Raw genomic sequence first — 12,172 nt, forward strand, 5'->3', positions numbered from 1 at the left:
TGCTACCATGGTTTAAAGCTTCGAGATTGCATCAGCTGTTACTCTGGCGTTACAAGTTCCATACGTCGTAACTACAATCCCCTTCCCTTTTATGAATGTGACCTACCAAATTAGACTATTTACCGAATTTGTTATAACATGAGCATCACGACGGGTGCCACATGTGGAGCAGGATCTGCTTACCCTTCCGGAGCACCTGAGGATAACCCGAAGTTTTTGGTGGGGTTCGTGTTGCTTATTCATTAGTTTTATATGTTGTGTCATGTGTACTATTATTTGTCTGTTTGTCTTTTTCATTTTTAGCCATGACGTTGTCAGTTTATTTTCGATTTATGAGTTTGACTGTCCCTCTGGTATCTCTCGCCCCTCTTTTACATATGACGTTGCGCTTTCATCCATCACCACCCTCCGTATCTAAATAAATCATGTCGCTGTGGCATGGTAATACATTTGATTGTTTAAAAGATGTCATTTATAATTATATACGGCGTTTGCGAGTGTAATTATCAAGTAAGACCATGAATTACATTCAATGTTGCAGAAGGTTAGCCTATACTCTAACGTATTCGACACTATTTATTGTCGTGTAGTCAGGTCAAATAGTGGTCAAGTTTAATTATGTGTCAAATTACGTGGACACTTTTGTCATATCCACTTGATGTATGTTCAATTATATGGTTGGACAGACTCTGGTTCAGTTTATTAGGGATGCACTTCTTAACCAGTCCACTGCCATTGTTTCAAGGGTTATACAAGTTAGCTAAGAATAAACATAATATATATAAAAAAAAAGGTGTTGTATGATTGCCAATGAGACAACTGTTCACAAGAGACTAAAATTACACAGAAAGTAACAGCTATAGGTCACCGTACGGCCTTCAACAATGAGCCCATACTGCATAGTCAGCTATAAAAGGTCACGATATGATAATGTAAAACAATTCAAACGAGAAAACTAACGGTCTTGTTTGTATAAAAAAATGTGAACGAAAACAAATATGCAACACATAAACAATGACAACCACTGAATTACAGGCTCCTGACTTGGAACAGGCACATACATAAATAATGTGGCGGGGTTAAACATGTTAGTGGGATCCCAACCATCCCCCAAACCTGGGACAGTGGTATAACAGTACAACATAAGAACTTGTTAACACATTTTTTTTTGTCTCGGGTTATAATATTTCAATATTTCGAGGGTTATACAAGTTGGTAATAATTAAGAATTAGCATAAGTATATTAAAATAGCTTCTGTTTTATCTCAGGGATATAATAGATATGAATTAATACAATCCATTACAAATATAATTGCTATAATTACATGTGAACAGAATATATCAAATTAAATTAGATAAATCACAAATCAAAAGTATTTTATTTAATATTGCGTAGAAAAAAATAGAGTTTGTTAGAAAATACGCCGACCAAAATCTACAAATACCTTACTATTTTAGTAATATGACTATATAAATATGCGGCCACTGTTTGCTGAAATCCATGTTTCTTTTCTGTGAAAAAAAAAAGAAAAACAGTTTTTTTTCTTCACGAAAAAAATTCGTTAAAAATCTATTTTACAGAATTTTAAGTGAATGAACGCTCGGAAACACGGAGATGTACTTTTTTGTTGGGGGTTCTAAGAGATAACAAACCAGACAGCAACACACAAAAAGACGTTTCTTAGAGAACAAACAAACGTTTCAAAGTCAACCGCTGTTTATTGTCAATCAGCAATACTGGCGTCAGATGAAGCAAGTTTTCTTTTACGGACAGTGGGCGTGGCATTTAATTTAATTCAGCAACCTTCATTAAGCATCCGGGAGCTTATTCTGACACCAGTATTGTTGAAATTTTGAAAGGAAAAAAGTGCCAATGTTAAATGTATGAAAAGTTTAGAGAGAAGCATTTCTCGCTGAAATTTCAATTGATATTGACTGTCTCAGAATAAAGGACGCCAACCTATCATTTTTCAGTTTTCTAGGTTCCTTTGCATATTAAGACTATTACTTGATAATAATCTTTTAAAAAACGAGTATTTTATAAGGTTTTCAAAAATGACTTTTTAAAACTATATGCAATATAATTGTGAACATAAACGTTTAGGTTAACGGACACTTTTTTGGGGGGATTCTACATGAATTAAATTTTAAACTAGAAATAAAAGGATTCCAAAGATATCAAAAAGTCAACAAAAAAAAATAGTAGCGAAATTTTAACTCGTATCGCACCCAATAAATGTTCCAAATCTTCTTCCTGTATTTAATGAAAAGATGAATTAAAATCTTAAAAAGCCTACGACACGATCTACACATAATCTTTGTTATGCCAAAATGAGGAATTAAGGAACTTCCCTAGTTATGAAAGGGTGCAAAGATATGTTGTCCTTTGTAGTCTGAGATTAAAATTTTCTTTTGAAAGGCTTAAACTGTGTCTATTTCGAGAAGAATTGTGTTATTTAGACATACATAAGTAGAATGGTTATTTTTTTTAGATTCAGTGGCAATAAGTCCTTGTATATTGCCTTATTACAATTAACTTTGACTGACGGAAAGAGATATAGATGCACTTAAATGTACTCCTGGATAAAACAAAGCACAATCAATAAATATTTCATTAAAAATGCCCCCCCCCCCTGCTTTATTAAAAATGCCCCCCTCCTGCTTTATTAAAAATGAGCATCTTTTTGTCGTTTAATTGGGACTTTTTCTCAAATACTCTAGCTGTTGCAATACATACTTAATCAAGTAAGGGAACAACCATTTAATATTCTGATCAAGCAGATGACAAAAAATATTATTGTACTACATGTTGATTTTGATAGCGAAATCAACAATTTATTGGTTGAAACTGTCACACGTGACGTCGAACTAAACTTCATATTCACCTCAGAGTATCATATTCCCCTCTGAACTGTCCAGGGGCGGATGCAGGAATTTTCGAAAGGGGGGGTGCTAACCCAGCTAACCCAGGGCAAAGGGGGGGTGCAAAACATATGTCCCGATACAAATGCATTGATCGGCAAAAATAAAGGGGGGTGCGCACCCCCGGAACCCCCCCCCCCCCCTGGATCCGCCACTGACTGTCGGGACTAAATCGTGCGACGTTACGCGAGGTTTATGTACATAACGTCTTGAACTTCTTATTTTCTACATAGCTTTAGCAAATATCATAACGTGTTCAAATGTATTTCAGATGTTAAAATAAAAAGACTGAATGAATAATTAATGTTAATCCGTACTGTTTTTCAATATGTTTATCGTGTTTAGTAATAAAAACAAACGGATAAGAAGAAATGCCGGTATGCAAACTAATATTTGGAGTTTAAAGAGTATACAAAGCTTAAGCAGTGGAATAACACATTCATTTCCCTTGGCCTCAGATAGTATACAAAGCTTAAGCAGTGGAATAACACATTCATTTCCCTTGGCCTCAGATAGTATACAAAGCTTAAGCAGTGGAATAACACATTCATTTCCCTTGGCTTTGGGAGATATGAAGATTTGTTCACCCTCGAAAAATCATATTTCCCTCGGGCTCGGGCAGAGCCCTCGTGAAATATGAATATTCTTGTGTGAACAAATCTCCATATCTCCTTCAGGCACGGGAAATAAATGTATATTATTCCACTGTTGATACGTATTGATAGTTCAATCAATATTTTATTGGTCGAGACTATCACACATGTCATTGAACAAATCTTCATATTCCCTTCTTCTGATGATCATATTCTCCTCTGAAATGTCTGGATTACATCGTGCGACGTTACGCGCGGTTAATGTGCATAACATTTTGAACTTCTTATTTTTCTTTTTAAAAGTCGTGATAATAACTCGAAGAAAAAAATATATGCACAATAATAATTAATGTATTGGTAGTAAACAAAGCATAGGCAGTTAAATAAAACATTCATTTCCCTTTGCCTCGGGAGATATGAAGATTTGCTCACCCTCGAAAAATCATTTTCCCCTCGGGCAGAGCCCTCGTGAAATATGAATATTCTTTGGTGAACAAATCTTCATATCTCCCTCAGGCACGGGAAATAAATGAATTATATTCTAAATGCAGATTCTGCCATGCCTTATAGTGCTAAATTTGGATAGAAAAAAATATTTGATGTAAGCGTTGGAAAACGAAATATATTTTTTAGCTGACTCAAAAAAAAAAAAAAATCACACCATAACCCACCCTTGAAGTTAAATGGATGCTCCCAAATATGGAAAGCGTCAGTTGTCATACTAGTATATTAACAAAACGCTGGAAAAAAATTACTATGCAAAAAACGTTATGTATTTAAAAACAAATAGTTGTTTTAATATGATAAACTACATTATTTTCTTTATTGAGATGCGTATTACATATTAATTACTAACCTCTCTCAAAATTTGTATTTTTTTTTATAGATAAAGACAGATTATGTTGTGCTAATCGATCATTTAGAATAGCATCTACACTGAGGGAACTCTCTCTCTCTCTCTCACGAGGCAGAAATTACTGATTTCGGTCACGTCGATTTATTTGTATATCTCATTTTTTAGAAAGGGTTTCTGGTTTTTTTCTATCTTAGGTACCCAAATTTAAAACGGACTATTTGACAAACCAGCTCTAAAATTCTCTGGAAATTCAGACCACATTGCTTTAAGTCTAGCTTCTTTTGTTTTATTTCGGGAAAAAAGGATGTAAAGAAATTCAAATTTTATATGCCGCTAAAATGGATGAGATATTACGAGTAAAAATTTACCCTCTCAGCCGTCTCAGACAATATATGTAAATTTCTGGTCAGTGATGTCTTGTATTCAATATGTCGCTGAATGTTCAGCCTTCATTCATATCAATAATTCAGAATTTTGATATTTGTCAGATGGTCAGAATTGTGAGCGAATCAGAAATTCGGGCAAATCAGGCAATCTTGCCTATGACTGGATAACTGCTATATTCTACCCTCTCTCCACCTAATTGTAGGAAGCTGTTATTTATAAAATGGACAAAAACTACACAAGCAACAGCCGAACATGAATATAATGTTCGCAAAATTTCAAGTTATCGTTTGTCTGTGAAATAATAAATAAGCGGCAACAGATCTTTTAAGGTCCTTTTCATGATCATAAAAATGCTGTACACTGTCCTTTTTTACAAACATTACGGTTTTTACAAAGTTTCTGATTAAAAAAATCATCAAGTTAACGATAAGAACTATTTAAACAATAATATTGAATGATATTGTTAATAAAAGTAGTTTATACTTTAAAATATGAAAAAATATATGTTAGTTTACATTGTTTCTCTTTAAAATTTTGTAGTTTTGTAAAAACGGTGTATTTTGCTATTTAAAAGGTTCACTGTGTGGTCATTAATTGCAATTATATCATGTGAATCATGCTCTTTTTTCACCAAAATCTATATTATAAATGAAAATCTATATTATAAATAAAAATCTATATTATAAATAAAAATCTATATTATAAATTATTGTACAAGATATAAGTGGGTTTTGGTCATATATTTTGTACAGGCACGTTTTGTACAAATTGTAATTTGTACAAAGTCAAAATACAAATTATAATTTGTACAATATATTTTTGTACAAACTATAATTTGTGATAACTTGTACACAACATATACATTGTGTGTGCCATAGAAAGATTAAAACTTAAAAAGCATGTTATAATAGGAGTGGTTTGTGCAGAAGGTTTCGGATTTTGTTTCTTTTTGTCAGTAGAAACATAATTTGAATTAATTCTCGTGCGCAGCTATAACTTTTACTATTTACAATTTTTATATATCATTGACATCTGAATGCGACTTCAATGTGCTTCAAAAAGAGGAAAACAATATGAGGGTATGTTGGAAAGAAGAATATGTTCCTTGCTATATAAGCTTTGGATCCTCTAGTAATTGTTGGAAGGCACGGATTGATATGATTCCCACGAGAGATGCAAGCTCGCTACAACCATATAGGTTCTTGGGAACAGGACAATTTTTGTTTTGCCCTTCCCTTTTTTCCAAAATCCATTATTTGTTTGGTTTTCCATTAATTTCAATTTATATTATTTCGAGAGTAATATGTCAGTGACCGCTGTGGATAATAAACTTAAAATTGATAGTAAACAGCAAATACAAGTTATTTCTAGTATATTTATGTTCATATTATAGTTGTAAAACACGAAAATAATAAAAATTCATGGAAAAAAAAAATGACGGATTTTTGAAAATAGGGGGAGGGGGAAATGGTCTTGTTCCCAAGTACCTATGACTACTACCACTAAAATATTAAATAAATGAACACAAATACCACCAAGACTCAGTTATTTAATTGCATGTAGACATGATTATGCAGAAATTTTGTTACGCATATCTACGGAAAAAAAATAACATTCCCTGTTATGATAGTTTCACATGTAGAAAAACTACTATTGCTGTAAAAGTGGGGGTGGAGAGGAACTACTTCTCATAATAGAGGATATATGAAAGTTAATATTGTGTACAAATATATCAATAGATTTCTAAACAAAGGAGACATTCATCATTCATACTTAACCAAGGAAACAATTAAGTTCAAAATTACAATTAATTATGACAATGTAAAAGCACATCCTCGGGGTTTCCCATACAATCATAATAATAAAAAACATTATATAAGTAATAATTCAATAGATAATTAACTTGTTTATGTCTATTCAGTGATTTTATTAGGAAGGAAGTAAACAATTGATACATTGTTTGTTTTTACGTTTCTATTAAAAAGAATTTTTCATATTCTAAAACACATTGCATATATAATGATGGTATTTATTTTGAAGTATATTTTGCATGATAATTGATGCGGTGAATTAATAAGAATATATAAGCGGTTTTATAATTAAACTAGAGGCCCAAAGGAGCCTTTATTGCTCACCTGATATTTTTTATTTACAATTGATGCATGAAATAATGCAACTGTTATACAATTGTTTTTTTGAAGTTTCAGAGATATAAACCAAAATCTACATTTTACCCCTATGTTCTATTTTAGCCATGACAGCCATCTTGGTTGGTTGGCCGAGTCATCGGACACATTTTCTAAATAAGAGACCCCAATAATGATTGTGGACAAGTTTGGTTAAATTTGTTCCAACAGTTTCAGAGAAGATATCTGTCAAGTTAACGGACCACGGACGCCGACGGACGGACGACGACGGACGACCGACGCCAAGTGATGAGAAAAGCTCTTGGCCCTTTTGGGCCAGGTAAGCTATAAAGATGTGCAAATATTGAATAGAATAATGTGAATCCTTGATGGAAAGTTCAAATAAAACACAAGTACATCTAACTTTCCGAATTATCGATTTTGGTAGAGATGTGATGGCAAGAATGTCATATATAGTTACTGGTAGGTACAAATGAACAAAATTAAAACATATAGGGGCGTATGATATTTGCGCCGATTTTTAAAATTGTCATTCTTTCATTTGCGCCGATTTTATATTTGCTCCTAATTGCATTTGCAGCTTAACACAGGTGAGTAAATACTTATACATGTACTATACCTTGAAAGTATATTGGTAAAATTTAGTAATAAACGTCCGCATCAGTACGTAAAGCTAGAGATAGAAAAGATGGACTTTGTTATTTATAATTGACAATTACGACAAATATAGAAGAGACGAAATCACAAGAAAGGAATTTATAAGTTGTGTTGCCTATACATACTCGGCAAGAACATATTTATGGTTTTAATGTATTCCGTTTTTATGGATTTAAATGTTGTAACTAGATTTTTAATTCGCCATTTTAATATAAACAGAGTTCTTTTATCTTAGGTTTTTACTTCTTGGCTTAAAAGTATGTGAATATAGTGCGTTTGAATTGATTTATCCTGCTCGAGATACTTCCCCCCGTGGTTAACATAGGACAACAGTCATACCGTCGCTGGGCTTCCAAAATGTCGTACTTGACTTTTTTGGCTAAAAATACTTTTTGACACCAATGGTCTGGGGAGGAAATCTTTGGTATTACAAAATAGCATACAGTTAGACCAATCAAAACATTTGAATTAAGACATATTACAAAATTGCCAATGTCAGTTGTTTGTAAAGTTTGCTTCCAAAATGTTGTATGAAAACTTGAAAATCGTTGTATATTGACTTTGGGAATGAAATAATTGTACATTTCTTTATTTCTGTAAAATAATTTAAGTTCTCGGTTAATCCAGAAATGTCAAAGTTTTTATTTTACTGCTATTTGAAAAAATGTTCAAGTTCACATACGACATTTTGGAAACATGCGTTTTGTCAAAATTTTCAAAGCCTGTTTGTGAGATATTTTTTTCTTGAAAAATTTGTAATTTACAACGTTTTGGAAGCCCAGAGACGATACACATGTTATGATTGACAATTCATATCATTTGTACGACTGGCTAATGGAAGAGGTTAATAAGGATGAATGTATGTATGATGCCAGAATAGACACACTCCTTGATTGACTGCAGGGGTACAGCGGATGAATGAAAAATAACATTTACCCGAAATTTACCTGTAAAAAAATCGGCGCAAATGAAAGAAAAAAATCAGCGCATATGAAATGCAGATCGGCGCAAATGCAAAACGCCGGTTTGTTCAAGCAGGATTACAAAAAGAGCATAATTATTTAAAATAAATGGTTTATCTATTAATTTGTTTGATTTTTCTAATTATATTTGTTGGTATAAATCATGATCAGACCACGATTAGATTCTTATAAAGTATTACAGTTAGTAGGTTAAATATAATAATTCATTTAATTTCCACAAAAAAACCAACAAAAATACAAATTCTGTTGTTTTAACATTTTTGGTTACGAATTAAGAAGGGGACATTGACAATAAGAAAACCGAAGTTATTGTGTTTCGCATAAACAATAACTGTTACAGTTTTCAGTTGTCTAGATCTGTCAGCAGTTTTTTCAAGGAAAATATTAAAATATGCAGCTGATTGTTTTGCTTTTTTTCTTCCTTTGTTAATACGACGAAATTTTAATTTATTTTTTTTCATTCTGAACTTTCCATTCTTACATAGCAACAATGTAGCTTCAGAAATGGAAATTGCTGTACAAAAGAACATGCGATAGAGATGACGGACGCAAAAATGCTGAAATAAATTAGATCAGATGGGTCCAACGAGATTATAACTGCAACATGAGACTTGTACCGTTTTATTTTGATATGAGTTACCATAGTAATATCAAAAAACTCAACTCAACTAATGTAAGCAAAACATTTCAGCACATTTTATTTACTAGTACTAGGGATTTGTATACAAATCCTTGCTAGTACCTTAAAATTTCTGATGTAAAATAAACATCAAAAACAGTTCAAGAAATTACAATTTTTGTACTGTGAATGAAAGGATTTATAATACATTCATAATAGATTGTTGCAATGATGTGAATACCAAATATGGCCTTGATTAACAATGATAAATTACATTTAAGATAATATCAAAACATATGTAAAATTCAGCTTAAATTCACATGACCTGAAACATTTATCCCAGTGAAGGTCATGCATTTCCATTTCCAGAGGTTGACAGTATGAGGTTTATGAGTATATTCTAAGGAGATGTGTGTTAAGGTTGACAGTATGAGGTTTATGAGTATGTTCTAAGGAGATGTGAGTTTAGGTTGACAGTATGAGGTTTATGAGTATGTTCTAAGGAGATGTGAGTTAAGGTTGACAGTATTAGGTTTATGAGTATGTTCTAAGGAGATGTGAGTTTAGGTTGACAGTATGAGGTTTATGAGTATGTTCTAAGGAGATGTGAGTTAAGGTTGACAGTATTAGGTTTATGAGTATGTTCTAAGGAGATGTGAGTTTAGGTTGACAGTATGAGGTTTATGAGTATGTTCTAAGGAGATGTGAGTTTAGGTTGAGAGTATGAGGTTTATGAGTATGTTCTAAGGAGTTGTGAGTTTAGGTTGACAGTATGAGGTTTATGAGTATGTTCTAAGGTGATGTGAGTTTATGTTGACAGTATGAGGTTTATGAGTATGTTCTAAGGAGATGTGAGTTTAGGTTGACAGTATTAGGTTTATGAGTATGTTCTAAGGAGATGTGAGTTTAGGTTGACAGTATGAGGTTTATGAGTATGTTCTAAGGAGATGTGAGTTTAGGTTGACAGTATGAGGTTTATGAGTATGTTCTAAGGAGATGTGAGTTTAGGTTGACAGTATGAGGTTTATGAGTATGTTCTAAGGAGATGTGAGTTTAGGTTGACAGTATTAGGTTTATGAGTATGTTCTAAGGAGATGTGAGTTTAGGTTGACAGTATTAGGTTTATGAGTATGTTCTAAGGAGATGTGAGTTAAGGTTGACAGTATTAGGTTTATGAGTATGTTCTAAGGAGATGTGAGTTTAGGTTGAGAGTATGAGGTTTATGAGTATGTTCTAAGGAGATGTGAGTTTAGGTTGAGAGTATGAGGTTTATGAGTATGTTCTAAGGAGATGTGAGTTTATGAGTATGTTCTAAGGAGATGTGAGTTTAGGTCAATGAGACAGAGGTTGACAGTATGAGGTTTATGAGTATGTTCTAAGGAGATGTGTGTTTAGGTTGAGAGTATGAGGTTTATGAGTATGTTCTAAGCAGATGAGTTTAGGTTGACAGTATGAGGTTAATGAGTATGTTCTAAGGAGATGTGAGTTTATGAGTATGTTCTAAGGAGATGTGAGTTTAGGTCAATGAGACAGAGGTTGACAGTATGAGGTTTATGAGTATGTTCTAAGGAGATGTGAGTTAAGGTTGACAGTATAAGGTTTATGAGTATCTTCTAAGGAGATGTGAGTTTAGGTTGACAGTATGAGGTTTATGAGTATGTTCTAAGGAGATGTGAGTTAAGGTTGACAGTATTAGGTTTATGAGTATGTTCTAAGGAGATGTGAGTTTAGGTTGAGAGTATGAGGTTTATGAGTATGTTCTAAGGAGATGTGAGTTTAGGTTGACAGTACGAGGTTTATGAGTATGTTCTAAGGAGATGTGAGTTTAGGTTGAGAGTATGAGGTTTATGAGTATGTTCTAAGGAGATGTGAGTTTATGAGTATGTTCTAAGGAGATGTGAGTTTAGGTTGACAGTATGAGGTTTATGAGTATGTTCTAAGGAGATGTGAGTTAAGGTTGACAGTATTAGGTTTATGAGTATGTTCTAAGGAGATGTGAGTTTAGGTTGAGAGTATGAGGTTTATGAGTATGTTCTAAGGAGATGTGTGTTAAGGTTGACAGTATGAGGTTTATGAGTATGTTCTAAGGAGATGTGTGTTAAGGTTGACAGTATTAGGTTTATGAGTATGTTCTAAGGAGATGTGAGTTTAGGTCAATGAGACAGAGGTTGACAGTATAAGGTTTATGAGTATGTTCTAAGGATATGTGAGTTTAGGTTGACAGTATGAGGTTTATGAGTATGTTCTAAGGAGATGTGAGTTAAGGTTGACAGTATTAGGTTTATGAGTATGTTCTAAGGAGATGTGAGTTTAGGTTGAGAGTATGAGGTTTATGAGTATGTTCTAAGGAGATGTGAGTTTAGGTTGACAGTATGAGGTTTATGAGTATGTTCTAAGGAGATGTGAGTTTAGGTTGAGAGTATGAGGTTTATGAGTATGTTCTAAGGAGATGTGAGTTTATGAGTATGTTCTAAGGAGATGTGAGTTTAGGTTGACAGTATGAGGTTTATGAGTATATTCTAAGGAGATGTGAGTTTGGGTTGACAGTTTGAGGTTTATGAGTGTTCTAAGGAGATGTGAGTTTAGGTTGACAGTATTAGGTTTATGAGTATGTTCTAAGGAGATGTGAGTTTAGGTTGAGAGTATGAGGTTTATGAGTATGTTCTAAGAAGATGTGTGTTAAGGTTGACAGTATGAGGTTTATGAGTATGTTCTAAGGAGATGTGTGTTAAGGTTGACAGTATTAGGTTTATGAGTATGTTCTAAGGAGATGTGAGTTTAGGTCAATGAGACAGAGGTTGACAGTATGAGGTTTATGAGTATGTTCTAAGGAGATGTGAGTTTAGGTTGACAGTATGAGGTTTATGAGTATGTTCTAAGGTGATGTGAGTTTATGTTGACAGTATGAGGTTTATGAGTATGTTCTAAGGAGATGTGAGTTTAAGTTGACAGTATTAGGTTTATGAGTATGTTCTAAGGAGATGTGAGTTTAGGTTGACAGTATGAGG

Source organism: Mytilus galloprovincialis, chromosome 6 (genome assembly GCF_965363235.1).
Source record: "Mytilus galloprovincialis chromosome 6, xbMytGall1.hap1.1, whole genome shotgun sequence".
Classification (NCBI taxonomy): domain Eukaryota; kingdom Metazoa; phylum Mollusca; class Bivalvia; order Mytilida; family Mytilidae; genus Mytilus; species Mytilus galloprovincialis.